This window comes from Lissotriton vulgaris, chromosome 2_1 (genome assembly GCF_964263255.1).
Source record: "Lissotriton vulgaris chromosome 2_1, aLisVul1.2, whole genome shotgun sequence".
NCBI classification, from domain to species: Eukaryota; Metazoa; Chordata; class Amphibia; order Caudata; family Salamandridae; genus Lissotriton; species Lissotriton vulgaris.
The window spans coordinates 1,187,589,469-1,187,610,230 of NC_141687.1; the positions used below are offsets into that span (position 1 = coordinate 1,187,589,469).

Below are 20,762 nucleotides of genomic sequence, written 5' to 3' on the forward strand. Positions count from 1 at the left end.
GAGTTTCCTGTCCAACGTCCACTCACGTCCCGAACGCTCCCAAACGCTCAAAAGCCTCGCCCTCACCGGGTAGATCTCTGGCTCCCAGGTAAAGCCAAATCCTGAGCATGCTAGTGCTAGGATCACAGAGAGAGAGAGAGAGGGTTCATGACATGCTGTCTTGATAAAGTCTGAAACGGCTAGTGCCTAAGAGTGTCTGACTTTCAGTTATGACTGATTGTGAGAGGGGAAGATGAAGTTTTTCTGTACCCAGCATGCCTTGCAATATACTTAGGCAAATGAGGTGAGAGCCGTACCAATCCCACGCTACTCTGCTTAATGCTCCCTATCTGCATAAAAAGAACACTTTCACAACAGAGCAGAGTGGCGCAGTGGAAGCGTGCTGGGCCCATAACCCAGAGGTCGATGGATCGAAACCATCCTCTGCTAATTTTGCTTGACTTTCCTTCCAAGGACCAAGCTGTCATTTCCACGCTGCCAGCAAGGAAAAGCACAAGCTTGTGCCAGCTATGTGAGAAAAGACTTGTCAAATATCTGTGTCTGCTGAAATACAAGAGAGGGATCGTCAAAGGATCCACCCTGTACTTTGAAAGTAAAGACACACAATAATAAGCATAAATGACTGGTGGGACCTTCAAACACTTTTATGGGCAGGCTTTGAATTTCATTCTTCCCTTTTTGTTCTGCTCTTATCTATCTCCTGGGCATTTAATTGAATGTTCTGTATTTCTCTTCCCTGTTTTGCTTTCCATGCTGCCTCTATATATTCTTATCTATTATTTGTAATGCAGCTTTCCATTCTTCTCTTCTGCACAGCTTTGTCCTTGGTTTCAATCCCAGTTCCTTACCCTCTGCAAAAAACTTTCTATTGCTTTTCATGTTGGTATCTAAACCAAATGCACCATTGAAGCTGGTGCAAGATAGTCATTGAACTCAGGATCCTAATGTTAAGAACCGAGAGCACACAGATCAGAGGGCGTTGGTGGTATAGTGGTGAGCATAGCTGCCTTCCAAGCAGTTGACCCGGCTTCGATTCCCGGCCAACGCAGTACAAATACTTATATATTCTGCAAGCAGGATATATTTTATTGCAACATGTCACAAAATGGAAATATAATGAACAGATTAATCAGCCGTTATATAAAAAATAAACAAATATGTAGGCAAGCATCTCAATCGCCCCTTCTGCTATATTCATTGTCCTAATATATGATAAGTTTCATAAAGCAGAGTCACCACTCACATGTGCTGGTAAAAAATATTTACAGTGGGCAGACAATGAAAGGGCTGAGGCCCGACCACACATTATAACTCCAGCATCTCTATGTTAAAAACCATTTCCTAGGCAATATCTAGCCTCTGAAAACAATATACAAGATCCATCGATAAATCTGGTGAAAGTCGCCAACATTTTGTGCATACTTGTGCCCTCACCTGAATGTAGCGCCACCTTGTAGACGTCGGAGGTAACTGCAGCTCAAAAAATGTTTCATCAGAGGGCAAGTTTAGAGGAATCCAAAAGGCAGATGTCCATGGAAAGAGCCCCCGACTGCAGCAGGAAGGTTGGATGCTTCAAATTTGCATAGTTTCCAGTCCAACGTCCTCTCATGTATCGAACGCTCCCAAACGCTCAAAAGCCTTACACCGGGCAAGCCCTCACCGGGTAGATCTCTGGCTCCCAGGTAAAGCCAAATCCTGAGCATGCTAGCACTAGGATCACAGAGAGAGAGAGACAGAGAGTGTCGGAGAGCTTCTGTCTTGATAAAGACCTGAAACGGCTAGTGCCTAAGAGGGTCTGGACTATCAGTTATGACTGATTGTGAGAGGGGAAGATGAAGATTTTCTGCACCCAGCATGCCTTGCGATATAATTAGGCAAATGAGGTGAGAGCCCGACCAATCCCACTTCACTCCGCTGAATGCCTCCTCATCTGCATAAAGAGATCACTTTCACGAACGAGCAGAGTGGCGCAGCGGAAGCGTGCTGGGCCCATAACCCAGAGGTCGATGGATCGAAACCATCCTCTGCTAATTTTGCTTGACTTTCCTTCCAAGGACCAAGCTGTCATTTCCACACTGCCAGAAAGGAAAAGCGCAAGCTTGTGCCAGCTATGTGAGAAAAGACTTCTCAACTATCTGTGTCTGTGTAATACAAGAGTGTTCGTGAAAGGATCAACCCTGTACTTTGAAAGTAAAGACACACAACTATAACCATAAATGACTGGTGGGAGCTTCACACAACTTTCTGGGCATGCTTTGAATTTCATTCTTCCCTTTTTTTCTGCTCTTATCTATCTCCTGGGCATTTCATGGAATGTTCTCTCTCTTTCTTCCCTGCTTTGCTTCCCATGCTGCCTATATATGCTGATTTCTACTATTTGTACTGTTGCATTTCATTTCTTCTCTTCTGCACAACTTTGTCCTTGGTTTCAATCCCCAGTTCCTTACCCTCTGCAAAAAACGTTCTACTACTTCTCATGTTGGTATCGAAACCAAATGCACCATTGAAGCTGTTGCAAGATAGTCATTGATTTCGGGAACGTAATATTTAGAACCGAGAGCACACACATCAGAGGGCGTTGGTGGTATAGTGGTGAGCATAGCTGCTTCCCAAGCAGTTGACCCGGGTTCGATTCCCGGCCAACGCAGTGAAAATGCTTATATATTCTGCAAGCAGGATATATTTTAATGCAACATTTCTCAAAATGGAAATTTCATGAACAGATTAATCAGCCATATATAAAAAAAATAAACAAATACATAGGCAAACATCTCAATCGCACCTTCTGATACATTCATTGTCCTAATATATGATAAGTTTTATAAAGCAGTCACAACTCACATGTGCTGGAAATAAATATGTTACAGTGGGCAAACAATGGAAGGGCTGAGGCCCGACCAGACATTATAACTCCAACATCTCTATGTTAAAAAGCATTTCTAGGCAATATCTAGCCTCTGAAAAAAATATGCAAGATCCACCGATAAATCTGGCAAAAGTCCCTAACATTTTGTGCATACTTGTGCACTTACCAGAATGTAGCGCCACCTTGTAGCTGTCGAAGGTAATTGCTGCTCACAAAATGTTTTATCAGAAGGCAAGTTGAGAGGAATCCTAGAGGCAGATGTCCATGGAAAGAGCCGCTCACTGCAGCAGGAATGTTGGATGCTTCAAATTCGCAGAGTTTCCTGTCCAACGTCCAGAACGCTCCCAAACGCTCAAAAGCCTCACACCGGGCAAGCCCTCACCGGGTAGATCTCTGGCTCCCAGGTAAAGCCAAATCCTGAGCATGCTAGTGCTAGGATCACAGAGAGAGAGAGAGAGGGTTCATGACATGCTGTCTTGATAAAGGTCTGAAACGGCTAGTGCCTAAGAGTGTCTGACTTTCAGTTATGACTGATTGTGAGAGGGGAAGATGAAGTTTTTCTGTACCCAGCATGCCTTGCAATATACTTAGGCAAATGAGGTGAGAGCCGTACCAATCCCACGCTACTCTGCTTAATGATCCCTATCTGCATAAAAAGAACACTTTCACAACAGAGCAGAGTGGCGCAGTGGAAGCGTGCTGGGCCCATAACCCAGAGATCGATGGATCGAAACCATCCTCTGCTAATTTTGCTTGACTTTCCTTCCAAGGACCAAGCTGTCATTTCCACGCTGCCAGCAAGGAAAAGCACAAGCTTGTGCCAGCTATGTGAGAAAAGACTTGTCAAATATCTGTGTCTGCTGAAATACAAGAGAGGGATCGTCAAAGGATCCACCCTGTACTTTGAAAGTAAAGACACACAATAATAAGCATAAATGACAGGTGGGACCTTCAAACACTTTTATGGGCAGGCTTTGAATTTCATTCTTCCCTTTTTGTTCTGCTCTTATCTATCTCCTGGGCATTTAATTGAATGTTCTGTATTTCTCTTCCCTGTTTTGCTTTCCATGCTGCCTCTATATATTCTTATCTATTATTTGTAATGCAGCTTTCCATTCTTCTCTTCTGCACAGCTTTGTCCTTGGTTTCAATCTCAGTTCCTTACCCTCTGCAAAAAACTTTCTATTGCTTTTCATGTTGGTATCTAAACCAAATGCACCATTGAAGCTGGTGCAAGATAGTCATTGAACTCAGGATCCTAATGTTAAGAACCGAGAGCGCACAGATCAGAGGGCGTTGGTGGTATAGTGGTGAGCATAGCTGCCTTCCAAGCAGTTGACCCGGGTTCGATTCCCGGCCAACGCAGTACAAATACTTATATATTCTGCAAGCAGGATATATTTTAATGCAACATGTCACAAAATGGAAATATAATGAACAGATTAATCAGCCGTTATATAAAAAATAAACAAATATGTAGGCAAGCATCTCAATCGCCCCTTCTGCTATATTCATTGTCCTAATATATGATAAGTTTCATAAAGCAGAGTCACCACTCACATGTGCTGGTAAAAAATATTTACAGTGGGCAGACAATGAAAGGGCTGAGGCCCGACCACACATTATAACTCCAGCATCTCTATGTTAAAAACCATTTCCTAGGCAATATCTACCCTCTGAAAACAATATGCAAGATCCATCGATAAATCTGGTGAAAGTCGCCAACATTTTGTGCATACTTGTGCCCTCACCTGAATGTAGCGCCACCTTGTAGACGTCGGAGGTAACTGCAGCTCAAAAAATGTTTCATCAGAGGGCAAGTTTAGAGGAATCCAAAAGGCAGATGTCCATGGAAAGAGCCCCCGACTGCAGCAGGAAGGTTGGATGCTTCAAATTTGCATAGTTTCCAGTCCAACGTCCTCTCATGTACCGAACGCTCCCAAACGCTCAAAAGCCTTACACCGGGCAAGCCCTCACCGGGTAGATCTCTGGCTCCCAGGTAAAGCCAAATCCTGAGCATGCTAGCACTAGGATCACAGAGAGAGAGAGACAGAGAGTGTCGGAGAGCTGCTGTCTTGATAAAGGCCTGAAACGGCTAGTGCCTAAGAGGGTCTGGACTATCAGTTATGACTGATTGTGAGAGGGGAAGATGAAGATTTTCTGCACCCAGCATGCCTTGCGATATAATTAGGCAAATGAGGTGAGAGCCCGACCAATCCCACTTCACTCCGCTGAATGCCTCCTCATCTGCATAAAGAGATAACTTTCATGAACGAGCAGAGTGGCGCAGCGGAAGCGTGCTGGGCCCATTAACCCAGAGGTCGATGGATCGAAACCGTCCTCTGCTAATTTTGCTTGACTTTCCTTCCAAGGACCAAGCTGTCATTTCCACACTGCCAGAAAGGAAAAGCGCAAGCTTGTGCCAGCTATGTGAGAAAAGACTTCTCAACTATCTGTGTCTGTGTGATACAAGAGTGTTCGTGAAAGGATCAACCCTGTACTTTGAAAGTAAAGACACACAACTATAACCATAAATGACTGGTGGGAGCTTCACACAACTTTCTGGGCATGCTTTGAATATCATTCTTCCCTTTTTTTCTGCTCTTATCTATCTCCTGGGCATTTCATGGAATGTTCTCTCTTTCTCTTCCCTGCTTTGCTTCCCATGCTGCCTATATATGCTGATTTCTACTATTTGTACTGTTGCATTTCATTTCTTCTCTTCTGTACAACTTTGTCCTTGGTTTCAATCCCCAGTTCCTTACCCTCTGCAAAAAACGTTCTACTACTTCTCATGTTGGTATCGAAACCAAATGCACCATTGAAGCTGTTGTAAGATAGTCATTGATTTCGGGAACGTAATATTTAGAACCGAGAGCACACACATCAGAGGGCGTTGGTGGTATAGTGGTGAGCATAGCTGCTTCCCAAGCAGTTGACCCGGGTTCGATTCCCGGCCAACGCAGTGAAAATGCTTATATATTCTGCAAGCAGGATATATTTTAATGCAACATTTCTCAAAATGGAAATTTCATGAACAGATTAATCAGCCATATATAAAATAAATAAACAAATACATAGGCAAACATCTCAATCGCACCTTCTGATACATTCATCGTCCTAATATATGATAAGTTTTATAAAGCAGAGTCACAACTCACATGTGCTGGAAATAAATATGTTACAGTGGGCAAACAATGGAAGGGCTGAGGCCCGACCAGACATTATAACTCCAACATCTCTATGTTAAAAAGCATTTCTAGGCAATATCTAGCCTCTGAAAAAAATATGCAAGATCCACCGATAAATCTGGCAAAAGTCCCTAACATTTTGTGCATACTTGTGCACTTACCAGAATGTAGCGCCACCTTGTAGCTGTCGAAGGTAATTGCTGCTCACAAAATGTTTTATCAGAAGGCAAGTTGAGAGGAATCCTAGAGGCAGATGTCCATGGAAAGAGCCGCTCACTGCAGCAGGAATGTTGGATGCTTCAAATTCGCAGAGTTTCCTGTCCAACGTCCCGAACGCTCCCAAACGCTCAAAAGCCTCGCCCTCACCGGGTAGATCTCTGGCTCCCAGGTAAAGCCAAATCCTGAGCATGCTAGTGCTAGGATCACAGAGAGAGAGAGAGGGGGTTCATGACATGCTGTCTTGATAAAGGTCCGAAACGGCTAGTGCCTAAGAGTGTCTGACTTTCAGTTATGACTGATTGTGAGAGGGGAAGATGAAGTTTTTCTGTACCCAGCATGCCTTGCAATATACTTAGGCAAATGAGGTGAGAGCCGTACCAATCCCACGCTACTCTGCTTAATGCTCCCTATCTGCATAAAAAGAACACTTTCACAACAGAGCAGAGTGGCGCAGTGGAAGCGTGCTGGGCCCATAACCCAGAGGTCGATGGATCGAAACCATCCTCTGCTAATTTTGCTTGACTTTCCTTCCAAGGACCAAGCTGTCATTTCCACGCTGCCAGCAAGGAAAAGCACAAGCTTGTGCCAGCTATGTGAGAAAAGACTTGTCAAATATCTGTGTCTGCTGAAATACAAGAGAGGGATCGTCAAAGGATCCACCCTGTACTTTGAAAGTAAAGACACACAATAATAAGCATAAATGACTGGTGGGACCTTCAAACACTTTTATGGGCAGGCTTTGAATTTCATTCTTCCCTTTTTGTTCTGCTCTTATCTATCTCCTGGGCATTTATTTGAATGTTCTGTATTTCTCTTCCCTGTTTTGCTTCCCATGCTGCCTCTATATATTCCTATCTATTATTTGTAATGCAGCTTTCCATTCTTCTCTTCTGCACAGCTTTGTCCTTGGTTTCAATCCCAGTTCCTTACCCTCTGAAAAAACTTTCTATTGCTTTTCATGTTGGTATCTAAACCAAATGCACCATTGAAGCTGGTGCAAGATAGTCATTGAACTCAGGATCCTAATGTTAAGAACCGAGAGCGCACAGATCAGAGGGCGTTGGTGGTATAGTGGTGAGCATAGCTGCCTTCCAAGCAGTTGACCCGGGTTCGATTCCCGGCCAACGCAGTACAAATACTTATATATTCTGCAAGCAGGATATATTTTAATGCAACATTTCTCAAAATGGAAATTTCATGAACAGATTAATCAGCCATATATAAAAAAAATAAACAAATACATAGGCAAACATCTCAATCGCACCTTCTGATACATTCATTGTCCTAATATATGATAAGTTTTATAAAGCAGAGTCACAACTCACATGTGCTGGAAATAAATATGTTACAGTGGGCAAACAATGGAAGGGCTGAGGCCCGGCCAGACATTATAACTCCAACATCTCTATGTTAAAAAGCATTTCTAGGCAATATCTAGCCTCTGAAAAAAATATGCAAGATCCACCGATAAATCTGGCAAAAGTCCCTAACATTTTGTGCATACTTGTGCACTTACCAGAATGTAGCGCCACCTTGTAGCTGTCGAAGGTAATTGCTGCTCACAAAATGTTTTATCAGAAGGCAAGTTGAGAGGAATCCTAGAGGCAGATGTCCATGGAAAGAGCCGCTCACTGCAGCAGGAATGTTGGATGCTTCAAATTCGCAGAGTTTCCTGTCCAACGTCCACTCACGTCCCGAACGCTCCCAAACGCTCAAAAGCCTCACACCGGGCAAGCCCTCACCGGGTAGATCTCTGGCTCCCAGGTAAAGCCAAATCCTGAGCATGCTAGTGCTAGGATCACAGAGAGAGAGAGAGAGGGTTCATGACATGCTGTCTTGATAAAGGTCTGAAACGGCTAGTGCCTAAGAGTGTCTGACTTTCAGTTATGACTGATTGTGAGAGGGGAAGATGAAGTTTTTCTGTACCCAGCATGCCTTGCAATATACTTAGGCAAATGAGGTGAGAGCCGTACCAATCCCACGCTACTCTGCTTAATGCTCCCTATCTGCATAAAAAGAACACTTTCACAACAGAGCAGAGTGGCGCAGTGGAAGCGTGCTGGGCCCATAACCCAGAGATCGATGGATCGAAACCATCCTCTGCTAATTTTGCTTGACTTTCCTTCCAAGGACCAAGCTGTCATTTCCACGCTGCCAGCAAGGAAAAGCACAAGCTTGTGCCAGCTATGTGAGAAAAGACTTGTCAAATATCTGTGTCTGCTGAAATACAAGAGAGGGATCGTCAAAGGATCCACCCTGTACTTTGAAAGTAAAGACACACAATAATAAGCATAAATGACTGGTGGGACCTTCAAACACTTTTATGGGCAGGCTTTGAATTTCATTCTTCCCTTTTTGTTCTGCTCTTATCTATCTCCTGGGCATTTAATTGAATGTTCTGTATTTCTCTTCCCTGTTTTGCTTTCCATGCTGCCTCTATATATTCTTATCTATTATTTGTAATGCAGCTTTCCATTCTTCTCTTCTGCACAGCTTTGTCCTTGGTTTCAATCTCAGTTCCTTACCCTCTGCAAAAAACTTTCTATTGCTTTTCATGTTGGTATCTAAACCAAATGCACCATTGAAGCTGGTGCAAGATAGTCATTGAACTCAGGATCCTAATGTTAAGAACCGAGAGCGCACAGATCAGAGGGCGTTGGTGGTATAGTGGTGAGCATAGCTGCCTTCCAAGCAGTTGACCCGGGTTCGATTCCCGGCCAACGCAGTACAAATACTTATATATTCTGCAAGCAGGATATATTTTAATGCAACATTTCTCAAAATGGAAATTTCATGAACAGATTAATCAGCCATATATAAAAAAAATAAACAAATACATAGGCAAACATCTCAATCGCACCTTCTGATACATTCATTGTCCTAATATATGATAAGTTTTATAAAGCAGAGTCACAACTCACATGTGCTGGAAATAAATATGTTACAGTGGGCAAACAATGGAAGGGCTGAGGCCCGGCCAGACATTATAACTCCAACATCTCTATGTTAAAAAGCATTTCTAGGCAATATCTAGCCTCTGAAAAAAATATGCAAGATCCACCGATAAATCTGGCAAAAGTCCCTAACATTTTGTGCATACTTGTGCACTTACCAGAATGTAGCGCCACCTTGTAGCTGTCGAAGGTAATTGCTGCTCACAAAATGTTTTATCAGAAGGCAAGTTGAGAGGAATCCTAGAGGCAGATGTCCATGGAAAGAGCCGCTCACTGCAGCAGGAATGTTGGATGCTTCAAATTCGCAGAGTTTCCTGTCCAACGTCCACTCACGTCCCGAACGCTCCCAAACGCTCAAAAGCCTCACACCGGGCAAGCCCTCACCGGGTAGATCTCTGGCTCCCAGGTAAAGCCAAATCCTGAGCATGCTAGTGCTAGGATCACAGAGAGAGAGAGAGAGGGTTCATGACATGCTGTCTTGATAAAGGTCTGAAACGGCTAGTGCCTAAGAGTGTCTGACTTTCAGTTATGACTGATTGTGAGAGGGGAAGATGAAGTTTTTCTGTACCCAGCATGCCTTGCAATATACTTAGGCAAATGAGGTGAGAGCCGTACCAATCCCACGCTACTCTGCTTAATGCTCCCTATCTGCATAAAAAGAACACTTTCACAACAGAGCAGAGTGGCGCAGTGGAAGCGTGCTGGGCCCATAACCCAGAGATCGATGGATCGAAACCATCCTCTGCTAATTTTGCTTGACTTTCCTTCCAAGGACCAAGCTGTCATTTCCACGCTGCCAGCAAGGAAAAGCACAAGCTTGTGCCAGCTATGTGAGAAAAGACTTGTCAAATATCTGTGTCTGCTGAAATACAAGAGAGGGATCGTCAAAGGATCCACCCTGTACTTTGAAAGTAAAGACACACAATAATAAGCATAAATGACTGGTGGGACCTTCAAACACTTTTATGGGCAGGCTTTGAATTTCATTCTTCCCTTTTTGTTCTGCTCTTATCTATCTCCTGGGCATTTAATTGAATGTTCTGTATTTCTCTTCCCTGTTTTGCTTTCCATGCTGCCTCTATATATTCTTATCTATTATTTGTAATGCAGCTTTCCATTCTTCTCTTCTGCACAGCTTTGTCCTTGGTTTCAATCTCAGTTCCTTACCCTCTGCAAAAAACTTTCTATTGCTTTTCATGTTGGTATCTAAACCAAATGCACCATTGAAGCTGGTGCAAGATAGTCATTGAACTCAGGATCCTAATGTTAAGAACCGAGAGCGCACAGATCAGAGGGCGTTGGTGGTATAGTGGTGAGCATAGCTGCCTTCCAAGCAGTTGACCCGGGTTCGATTCCCGGCCAACGCAGTACAAATACTTATATATTCTGCAAGCAGGATATATTTTAATGCAACATTTCTCAAAATGGAAATTTCATGAACAGATTAATCAGCCATATATAAAAAAAATAAACAAATACATAGGCAAACATCTCAATCGCACCTTCTGATACATTCATTGTCCTAATATATGATAAGTTTTATAAAGCAGTCACAACTCACATGTGCTGGAAATAAATATGTTACAGTGGGCAAACAATGGAAGGGCTGAGGCCCGACCAGACATTATAACTCCAACATCTCTATGTTAAAAAGCATTTCTAGGCAATATCTAGCCTCTGAAAAAAATATGCAAGATCCACCGATAAATCTGGCAAAAGTCCCTAACATTTTGTGCATACTTGTGCACTTACCAGAATGTAGCGCCACCTTGTAGCTGTCGAAGGTAATTGCTGCTCACAAAATGTTTTATCAGAAGGCAAGTTGAGAGGAATCCTAGAGGCAGATGTCCATGGAAAGAGCCGCTCACTGCAGCAGGAATGTTGGATGCTTCAAATTCGCAGAGTTTCCTGTCCAACGTCCACTCACGTCCCGAACGCTCCCAAACGCTCAAAAGCCTCACACCGGGCAAGCCCTCACCGGGTAGATCTCTGGCTCCCAGGTAAAGCCAAATCCTGAGCATGCTAGTGCTAGGATCACAGAGAGAGAGAGAGAGGGTTCATGACATGCTGTCTTGATAAAGGTCTGAAACGGCTAGTGCCTAAGAGTGTCTGACTTTCAGTTATGACTGATTGTGAGAGGGGAAGATGAAGTTTTTCTGTACCCAGCATGCCTTGCAATATACTTAGGCAAATGAGGTGAGAGCCGTACCAATCCCACGCTACTCTGCTTAATGCTCCCTATCTGCATAAAAAGAACACTTTCACAACAGAGCAGAGTGGCGCAGTGGAAGCGTGCTGGGCCCATAACCCAGAGATCGATGGATCGAAACCATCCTCTGCTAATTTTGCTTGACTTTCCTTCCAAGGACCAAGCTGTCATTTCCACGCTGCCAGCAAGGAAAAGCACAAGCTTGTGCCAGCTATGTGAGAAAAGACTTGTCAAATATCTGTGTCTGCTGAAATACAAGAGAGGGATCGTCAAAGGATCCACCCTGTACTTTGAAAGTAAAGACACACAATAATAAGCATAAATGACTGGTGGGACCTTCAAACACTTTTATGGGCAGGCTTTGAATTTCATTCTTCCCTTTTTGTTCTGCTCTTATCTATCTCCTGGGCATTTAATTGAATGTTCTGTATTTCTCTTCCCTGTTTTGCTTTCCATGCTGCCTCTATATATTCTTATCTATTATTTGTAATGCAGCTTTCCATTCTTCTCTTCTGCACAGCTTTGTCCTTGGTTTCAATCTCAGTTCCTTACCCTCTGCAAAAAACTTTCTATTGCTTTTCATGTTGGTATCTAAACCAAATGCACCATTGAAGCTGGTGCAAGATAGTCATTGAACTCAGGATCCTAATGTTAAGAACCGAGAGCGCACAGATCAGAGGGCGTTGGTGGTATAGTGGTGAGCATAGCTGCCTTCCAAGCAGTTGACCCGGGTTCGATTCCCGGCCAACGCAGTACAAATACTTATATATTCTGCAAGCAGGATATATTTTAATGCAACATTTCTCAAAATGGAAATTTCATGAACAGATTAATCAGCCATATATAAAAAAAATAAACAAATACATAGGCAAACATCTCAATCGCACCTTCTGATACATTCATTGTCCTAATATATGATAAGTTTTATAAAGCAGTCACAACTCACATGTGCTGGAAATAAATATGTTACAGTGGGCAAACAATGGAAGGGCTGAGGCCCGACCAGACATTATAACTCCAACATCTCTATGTTAAAAAGCATTTCTAGGCAATATCTAGCCTCTGAAAAAAATATGCAAGATCCACCGATAAATCTGGCAAAAGTCCCTAACATTTTGTGCATACTTGTGCACTTACCAGAATGTAGCGCCACCTTGTAGCTGTCGAAGGTAATTGCTGCTCACAAAATGTTTTATCAGAAGGCAAGTTGAGAGGAATCCTAGAGGCAGATGTCCATGGAAAGAGCCGCTCACTGCAGCAGGAATGTTGGATGCTTCAAATTCGCAGAGTTTCCTGTCCAACGTCCACTCACGTCCCGAACGCTCCCAAACGCTCAAAAGCCTCACACCGGGCAAGCCCTCACCGGGTAGATCTCTGGCTCCCAGGTAAAGCCAAATCCTGAGCATGCTAGTGCTAGGATCACAGAGAGAGAGAGAGAGGGTTCATGACATGCTGTCTTGATAAAGGTCTGAAACGGCTAGTGCCTAAGAGTGTCTGACTTTCAGTTATGACTGATTGTGAGAGGGGAAGATGAAGTTTTTCTGTACCCAGCATGCCTTGCAAAATACTTAGGCAAATGAGGTGAGAGCCGTACCAATCCCACGCTACTCTGCTTAATGCTCCCTATCTGCATAAAAAGAACACTTTCACAACAGAGCAGAGTGGCGCAGTGGAAGCGTGCTGGGCCCATAACCCAGAGGTCGATGGATCGAAACCATCCTCTGCTAATTTTGCTTGACTTTCCTTCCAAGGACCAAGCTGTCATTTCCACGCTGCCAGCAAGGAAAAGCACAAGCTTGTGCCAGCTATGTGAGAAAAGACTTGTCAAATATCTGTGTCTGCTGAAATACAAGAGAGGGATCGTCAAAGGATCCACCCTGTACTTTGAAAGTAAAGACACACAATAATAAGCATAAATGACTGGTGGGACCTTCAAACACTTTTATGGGCAGGCTTTGAATTTCATTCTTCCCTTTTTGTTCTGCTCTTATCTATCTCCTGGGCATTTAATTGAATGTTCTGTATTTCTCTTCCCTGTTTTGCTTTCCATGCTGCCTCTATATATTCTTATCTATTATTTGTAATGCAGCTTTCCATTCTTCTCTTCTGCACAGCTTTGTCCTTGGTTTCAATCCCAGTTCCTTACCCTCTGTAAAAAACTTTCTATTGCTTTTCATGTTGGTATCTAAACCAAATGCACCATTGAAGCTGGTGCAAGATAGTCATTGAACTCAGGATCCTAATGTTAAGAACCGAGAGCGCAAAGATCAGAGGGCGTTGGTGGTATAGTGGTGAGCATAGCTGCCTTCCAAGCAGTTGACCCGGCTTCGATTCCCGGCCAACGCAGTACAAATACTTATATATTCTGCAAGCAGGATATATTTTAATGCAACATGTCACAAAATGGAAATATAATGAACAGATTAATCAGCCGTTATATAAAAAATAAACAAATATGTAGGCAAGCATCTCAACCGCCCCTTCTGCTATATTCATTGTCCTAATATATGATAAGTTTCATAAAGCAGAGTCACCACTCACATGTGCTGGTAAAAAATATTTACAGTGGGCAGACAATGAAAGGGCTGAGGCCCGACCACACATTATAACTCCAGCATCTCTATGTTAAAAACCATTTCCTAGGCAATATCTAGCCTCTGAAAACAATATACAAGATCCATCGATAAATCTGGTGAAAGTCGCCAACATTTTGTGCATACTTGTGCCCTCACCTGAATGTAGCGCCACCTTGTAGACGTCGGAGGTAACTGCAGCTCAAAAAATGTTTCATCAGAGGGCAAGTTTAGAGGAATCCAAAAGGCAGATGTCCATGGAAAGAGCCCCCGACTGCAGCAGGAAGGTTGGATGCTTCAAATTTGCATAGTTTCCAGTCCAACGTCCTCTCATGTATCGAACGCTCCCAAACGCTCAAAAGCCTTACACCGGGCAAGCCCTCACCGGGTAGATCTCTGGCTCCCAGGTAAAGCCAAATCCTGAGCATGCAAGCACTAGGATCACAGAGAGAGAGAGACAGAGAGTGTCGGAGAGCTGCTGTCTTGATAAAGACCTGAAACGGCTAGTGCCTAAGAGGGTCTGGACTATCAGTTATGACTGATTGTGAGAGGGGAAGATGAAGATTTTCTGCACCCAGCATGCCTTGCGATATAATTAGGCAAATGAGGTGAGAGCCCGACCAATCCCACTTCACTCCGCTGAATGCCTCCTCATCTGCATAAAGAGATCACTTTCACGAACGAGCAGAGTGGCGCAGCGGAAGCGTGCTGGGCCCATAACCCAGAGGTCGATGGATCGAAACCATCCTCTGCTAATTTTGCTTGACTTTCCTTCCAAGGACCAAGCTGTCATTTCCACACTGCCAGAAAGGAAAAGCGCAAGCTTGTGCCAGCTATGTGAGAAAAGACTTCTCAACTATCTGTGTCTGTGTAATACAAGAGTGTTCGTGAAAGGATCAACCCTGTACTTTGAAAGTAAAGACACACAACTATAACCATAAATGACTGGTGGGAGCTTCACACAACTTTCTGGGCATGCTTTGAATTTCATTCTTCCCTTTTTTTTCTGCTCTTATCTATCTCCTGGGCATTTCATGGAATGTTCTCTCTTTCTCTTCCCTGGTTTGCTTCCCATGCTGCCTATATATGCTGATTTCTACTATTTGTACTGTTGCATTTCATTTCTTCTCTTCTGCACAACTTTGTCCTTGGTTTCAATCCCCAGTTCCTTACCCTCTGCAAAAAACGTTCTACTACTTCTCATGTTGGTATCGAAACCAAATGCACCATTGAAGCTGTTGCAAGATAGTCATTGATTTCGGAAACGTAATATTTAGAACCGAGAGCACACACATCAGAGGGCGTTGGTGGTATAGTGGTGAGCATAGCTGCTTCCCAAGCAGTTGACCCGGGTTCGATTCCCGGCCAACGCAGTGAAAATGCTTATATATTCTGCAAGCAGGATACATTTTAATGCAACATTTCTCAAAATGGAAATTTCATGAACAGATTAATCAGCCATATATAAAAAAAATAAACAAATACATAGGCAAACATCTCAATCGCACCTTCTGATACATTCATTGTCCTAATATATGATAAGTTTTATAAAGCAGAGTCACAACTCACATGTGCTGGAAATAAACATGTTACAGTGGGCAAACAATGGAAGGGCTGAGGCCCGACCAGACATTATAACTCCAACATCTCTATGTTAAAAAGCATTTCTAGGCAATATCTAGCCTCTGAAAAAAATATGCAAGATCCACCGATAAATCTGGCAAAAGTCCCTAACATTTTGTGCATACTTGTGCACTTACCAGAATGTAGCGCCACCTTGTAGCTGTCGAAGGTAATTGCTGCTCACAAAATGTTTTATCAGAAGGCAAGTTGAGAGGAATCCTAGAGGCAGATGTCCATGGAAAGAGCCGCTCACTGCAGCAGGAATGTTGGATGCTTCAAATTCGCAGAGTTTCCTGTCCAACGTCCACTCACGTCCCGAACGCTCCCAAACGCTCAAAAGCCTCGCCCTCACCGGGTAGATCTCTGGCTCCCAGGTAAAGCCAAATCCTGAGCATGCTAGTGCTAGGATCACAGAGAGAGAGAGAGAGGGTTCATGACATGCTGTCTTGATAAAGTCTGAAACGGCTAGTGCCTAAGAGTGTCTGACTTTCAGTTATGACTGATTGTGAGAGGGGAAGATGAAGTTTTTCTGTACCCAGCATGCCTTGCAATATACTTAGGCAAATGAGGTGAGAGCCGTACCAATCCCACGCTACTCTGCTTAATGCTCCCTATCTGCATAAAAAGAACACTTTCACAACAGAGCAGAGTGGCGCAGTGGAAGCGTGCTGGGCCCATAACCCAGAGGTCGATGGATCGAAACCATCCTCTGCTAATTTTGCTTGACTTTCCTTCCAAGGACCAAGCTGTCATTTCCACGCTGCCAGCAAGGAAAAGCACAAGCTTGTGCCAGCTATGTGAGAAAAGACTTGTCAAATATCTGTGTCTGCTGAAATACAAGAGAGGGATCGTCAAAGGATCCACCCTGTACTTTGAAAGTAAAGACACACAATAATAAGCATAAATGACTGGTGGGACCTTCAAACACTTTTATGGGCAGGCTTTGAATTTCATTCTTCCCTTTTTGTTCTGCTCTTATCTATCTCCTGGGCATTTAATTGAATGTTCTGTATTTCTCTTCCCTGTTTTGCTTTCCATGCTGCCTCTATATATTCTTATCTATTATTTGTAATGCAGCTTTCCATTCTTCTCTTCTGCACAGCTTTGTCCTTGGTTTCAATCCCAGTTCCTTACCCTCTGCAAAAAACTTTCTATTGCTTTTCATGTTGGTATCTAAACCAAATGCACCATTGAAGCTGGTGCAAGATAGTCATTGAACTCAGGATCCTAATGTTAAGAACCGAGAGCACACAGATCAGAGGGCGTTGGTGGTATAGTGGTGAGCATAGCTGCCTTCCAAGCAGTTGACCCGGCTTCGATTCCCGGCCAACGCAGTACAAATACTTATATATTCTGCAAGCAGGATATATTTTATTGCAACATGTCACAAAATGGAAATATAATGAACAGATTAATCAGCCGTTATATAAAAAATAAACAAATATGTAGGCAAGCATCTCAATCGCCCCTTCTGCTATATTCATTGTCCTAATATATGATAAGTTTCATAAAGCAGAGTCACCACTCACATGTGCTGGTAAAAAATATTTACAGTGGGCAGACAATGAAAGGGCTGAGGCCCGACCACACATTATAACTCCAGCATCTCTATGTTAAAAACCATTTCCTAGGCAATATCTAGCCTCTGAAAACAATATACAAGATCCATCGATAAATCTGGTGAAAGTCGCCAACATTTTGTGCATACTTGTGCCCTCACCTGAATGTAGCGCCACCTTGTAGACGTCGGAGGTAACTGCAGCTCAAAAAATGTTTCATCAGAGGGCAAGTTTAGAGGAATCCAAAAGGCAGATGTCCATGGAAAGAGCCCCCGACTGCAGCAGGAAGGTTGGATGCTTCAAATTTGCATAGTTTCCAGTCCAACGTCCTCTCATGTATCGAACGCTCCCAAACGCTCAAAAGCCTTACACCGGGCAAGCCCTCACCGGGTAGATCTCTGGCTCCCAGGTAAAGCCAAATCCTGAGCATGCTAGCACTAGGATCACAGAGAGAGAGAGACAGAGAGTGTCGGAGAGCTTCTGTCTTGATAAAGACCTGAAACGGCTAGTGCCTAAGAGGGTCTGGACTATCAGTTATGACTGATTGTGAGAGGGGAAGATGAAGATTTTCTGCACCCAGCATGCCTTGCGATATAATTAGGCAAATGAGGTGAGAGCCCGACCAATCCCACTTCACTCCGCTGAATGCCTCCTCATCTGCATAAAGAGATCACTTTCACGAACGAGCAGAGTGGCGCAGCGGAAGCGTGCTGGGCCCATAACCCAGAGGTCGATGGATCGAAACCATCCTCTGCTAATTTTGCTTGACTTTCCTTCCAAGGACCAAGCTGTCATTTCCACACTGCCAGAAAGGAAAAGCGCAAGCTTGTGCCAGCTATGTGAGAAAAGACTTCTCAACTATCTGTGTCTGTGTAATACAAGAGTGTTCGTGAAAGGATCAACCCTGTACTTTGAAAGTAAAGACACACAACTATAACCATAAATGACTGGTGGGAGCTTCACACAACTTTCTGGGCATGCTTTGAATTTCATTCTTCCCTTTTTTTCTGCTCTTATCTATCTCCTGGGCATTTCATGGAATGTTCTCTCTCTTTCTTCCCTGCTTTGCTTCCCATGCTGCCTATATATGCTGATTTCTACTATTTGTACTGTTGCATTTCATTTCTTCTCTTCTGCACAACTTTGTCCTTGGTTTCAATCCCCAGTTCCTTACCCTCTGCAAAAAACGTTCTACTACTTCTCATGTTGGTATCGAAACCAAATGCACCATTGAAGCTGTTGCAAGATAGTCATTGATTTCGGGAACGTAATATTTAGAACCGAGAGCACACACATCAGAGGGCGTTGGTGGTATAGTGGTGAGCATAGCTGCTTCCCAAGCAGTTGACCCGGGTTCGATTCCCGGCCAACGCAGTGAAAATGCTTATATATTCTGCAAGCAGGATATATTTTAATGCAACATTTCTCAAAATGGAAATTTCATGAACAGATTAATCAGCCATATATAAAAAAAATAAACAAATACATAGGCAAACATCTCAATCGCACCTTCTGATACATTCATTGTCCTAATATATGATAAGTTTTATAAAGCAGTCACAACTCACATGTGCTGGAAATAAATATGTTACAGTGGGCAAACAATGGAAGGGCTGAGGCCCGACCAGACATTATAACTCCAACATCTCTATGTTAAAAAGCATTTCTAGGCAATATCTAGCCTCTGAAAAAAATATGCAAGATCCACCGATAAATCTGGCAAAAGTCCCTAACATTTTGTGCATACTTGTGCACTTACCAGAATGTAGCGCCACCTTGTAGCTGTCGAAGGTAATTGCTGCTCACAAAATGTTTTATCAGAAGGCAAGTTGAGAGGAATCCTAGAGGCAGATGTCCATGGAAAGAGCCGCTCACTGCAGCAGGAATGTTGGATGCTTCAAATTCGCAGAGTTTCCTGTCCAACGTCCAGAACGCTCCCAAACGCTCAAAAGCCTCACACCGGGCAAGCCCTCACCGGGTAGATCTCTGGCTCCCAGGTAAAGCCAAATCCTGAGCATGCTAGTGCTAGGATCACAGAGAGAGAGAGAGAGGGTTCATGACATGCTGTCTTGATAAAGGTCTGAAACGGCTAGTGCCTAAGAGTGTCTGACTTTCAGTTATGACTGATTGTGAGAGGGGAAGATGAAGTTTTTCTGTACCCAGCATGCCTTGCAATATACTTAGGCAAATGAGGTGAGAGCCGTACCAATCCCACGCTACTCTGCTTAATGATCCCTATCTGCATAAAAAGAACACTTTCACAACAGAGCAGAGTGGCGCAGTGGAAGCGTGCTGGGCCCATAACCCAGAGATCGATGGATCGAAACCATCCTCTGCTAATTTTGCTTGACTTTCCTTCCAAGGACCAAGCTGTCATTTCCACGCTGCCAGCAAGGAAAAGCACAAGCTTGTGCCAGCTATGTGAGAAAAGACTTGTCAAATATCTGTGTCTGCTGAAATACAAGAGAGGGATCGTCAAAGGATCCACCCTGTACTTTGAAAGTAAAGACACACAATAATAAGCATAAATGACAGGTGGGACCTTCAAACACTTTTATGGGCAGGCTTTGAATTTCATTCTTCCCTTTTTGTTCTGCTCTTATCTATCTCCTGGGCATTTAATTGAATGTTCTGTATTTCTCTTCCCTGTTTTGCTTTCCATGCTGCCTCTATATATTCTTATCTATTATTTGTAATGCAGCTTTCCATTCTTCTCTTCTGCACAGCTTTGTCCTTGGTTTCAATCTCAGTTCCTTACCCTCTGCAAAAAACTTTCTATTGCTTTTCATGTTGGTATCTAAACCAAATGCACCATTGAAGCTGGTGCAAGATAGTCATTGAACTCAGGATCCTAATGTTAAGAACCGAGAGCGCACAGATCAGAGGGCGTTGGTGGTATAGTGGTGAGCATAGCTGCCTTCCAAGCAGTTGACCCGGGTTCGATTCCCGGCCAACGCAGTACAAATACTTATATATTCTGCAAGCAGGATATATTTTAATGCAACATGTCACAAAATGGAAATATAATGAACAGATTAATCAGCCGTTATATAAAAAATAAACAAATATGTAGGCAAGCATCTCAATCGCCCCTTCTGCTATATTCATTGTCCTAATATATGATAAGTTTCATAAAGCAGAGTCACCACTCACATGTGCTGGTAAAAAATATTTACAGTGGGCAGACAATGAAAGGGCTGAGGCCCGACCACACATTATAACTCCAGCATCTCTATGTTAAAAACCATTTCCTAGGCAATATCTACCCTCTGAAAACAATATGCAAGATCCATCGATAAATCTGGTGAAAGTCGCCAACATTTTGTGCATACTTGTGCCCTCACCTGAATGTAGCGCCACCTTGTAGACGTCGGAGGTAACTGCAGCTCAAAAAATGTTTCATCAGAGGGCAAGTTTAGAGGAATCCAAAAGGCAGATGTCCATGGAAAGAGCCCCCGACTGCAGCAGGAAGGTTGGATGCTTCAAATTTGCATAGTTTCCAGTCCAACGTCCTCTCATGTACCGAACGCTCCCAAACGCTCAAAAGCCTTACACCGGGCAAGCCCTC

The 20,762-nt window shown here is 43.4% G+C and overlaps 17 non-coding genes across 17 annotated transcripts; all 17 read left to right on the plus strand.

Annotated features, from left to right (window-relative positions):
• Positions 1 to 357: 357 nt before the first annotated feature.
• TRNAM-CAU (transfer RNA methionine (anticodon CAU)) lies at positions 358 to 429 on the plus strand. Its single transcript has one exon. It is a non-coding gene; the product is annotated as a tRNA-Met (tRNA).
• A 1,529-nt stretch (positions 430 to 1,958) lies between these two features.
• TRNAM-CAU (transfer RNA methionine (anticodon CAU)) lies at positions 1,959 to 2,030 on the plus strand. The gene has a single exon. It is a non-coding gene; the product is annotated as a tRNA-Met (tRNA).
• Positions 2,031 to 2,575: 545 nt separating this feature from the next.
• TRNAG-CCC (transfer RNA glycine (anticodon CCC)) lies at positions 2,576 to 2,647 on the plus strand. The gene has a single exon. It is a non-coding gene; the product is annotated as a tRNA-Gly (tRNA).
• A 1,512-nt stretch (positions 2,648 to 4,159) lies between these two features.
• On the plus strand, positions 4,160 to 4,231 carry TRNAG-UCC (transfer RNA glycine (anticodon UCC)). The gene has a single exon. It is a non-coding gene; the product is annotated as a tRNA-Gly (tRNA).
• Positions 4,232 to 5,759: 1,528 nt separating this feature from the next.
• Positions 5,760 to 5,831, plus strand: TRNAG-CCC (transfer RNA glycine (anticodon CCC)). Its single transcript has one exon. It is a non-coding gene; the product is annotated as a tRNA-Gly (tRNA).
• Positions 5,832 to 6,715: 884 nt separating this feature from the next.
• Positions 6,716 to 6,787, plus strand: TRNAM-CAU (transfer RNA methionine (anticodon CAU)). The gene has a single exon. It is a non-coding gene; the product is annotated as a tRNA-Met (tRNA).
• A 546-nt stretch (positions 6,788 to 7,333) lies between these two features.
• On the plus strand, positions 7,334 to 7,405 carry TRNAG-UCC (transfer RNA glycine (anticodon UCC)). Its single transcript has one exon. It is a non-coding gene; the product is annotated as a tRNA-Gly (tRNA).
• A 1,524-nt stretch (positions 7,406 to 8,929) lies between these two features.
• On the plus strand, positions 8,930 to 9,001 carry TRNAG-UCC (transfer RNA glycine (anticodon UCC)). Its single transcript has one exon. It is a non-coding gene; the product is annotated as a tRNA-Gly (tRNA).
• Positions 9,002 to 10,525: 1,524 nt separating this feature from the next.
• TRNAG-UCC (transfer RNA glycine (anticodon UCC)) lies at positions 10,526 to 10,597 on the plus strand. Its single transcript has one exon. It is a non-coding gene; the product is annotated as a tRNA-Gly (tRNA).
• Positions 10,598 to 12,119: 1,522 nt separating this feature from the next.
• TRNAG-UCC (transfer RNA glycine (anticodon UCC)) lies at positions 12,120 to 12,191 on the plus strand. The gene has a single exon. It is a non-coding gene; the product is annotated as a tRNA-Gly (tRNA).
• Positions 12,192 to 13,094: 903 nt separating this feature from the next.
• On the plus strand, positions 13,095 to 13,166 carry TRNAM-CAU (transfer RNA methionine (anticodon CAU)). Its single transcript has one exon. It is a non-coding gene; the product is annotated as a tRNA-Met (tRNA).
• A 1,529-nt stretch (positions 13,167 to 14,695) lies between these two features.
• TRNAM-CAU (transfer RNA methionine (anticodon CAU)) lies at positions 14,696 to 14,767 on the plus strand. Its single transcript has one exon. It is a non-coding gene; the product is annotated as a tRNA-Met (tRNA).
• Positions 14,768 to 15,313: 546 nt separating this feature from the next.
• Positions 15,314 to 15,385, plus strand: TRNAG-CCC (transfer RNA glycine (anticodon CCC)). The gene has a single exon. It is a non-coding gene; the product is annotated as a tRNA-Gly (tRNA).
• Positions 15,386 to 16,278: 893 nt separating this feature from the next.
• On the plus strand, positions 16,279 to 16,350 carry TRNAM-CAU (transfer RNA methionine (anticodon CAU)). Its single transcript has one exon. It is a non-coding gene; the product is annotated as a tRNA-Met (tRNA).
• A 1,529-nt stretch (positions 16,351 to 17,879) lies between these two features.
• TRNAM-CAU (transfer RNA methionine (anticodon CAU)) lies at positions 17,880 to 17,951 on the plus strand. Its single transcript has one exon. It is a non-coding gene; the product is annotated as a tRNA-Met (tRNA).
• A 545-nt stretch (positions 17,952 to 18,496) lies between these two features.
• TRNAG-CCC (transfer RNA glycine (anticodon CCC)) lies at positions 18,497 to 18,568 on the plus strand. The gene has a single exon. It is a non-coding gene; the product is annotated as a tRNA-Gly (tRNA).
• A 1,512-nt stretch (positions 18,569 to 20,080) lies between these two features.
• On the plus strand, positions 20,081 to 20,152 carry TRNAG-UCC (transfer RNA glycine (anticodon UCC)). Its single transcript has one exon. It is a non-coding gene; the product is annotated as a tRNA-Gly (tRNA).
• The last annotated feature ends 610 nt before the right edge of the window (positions 20,153 to 20,762 follow it).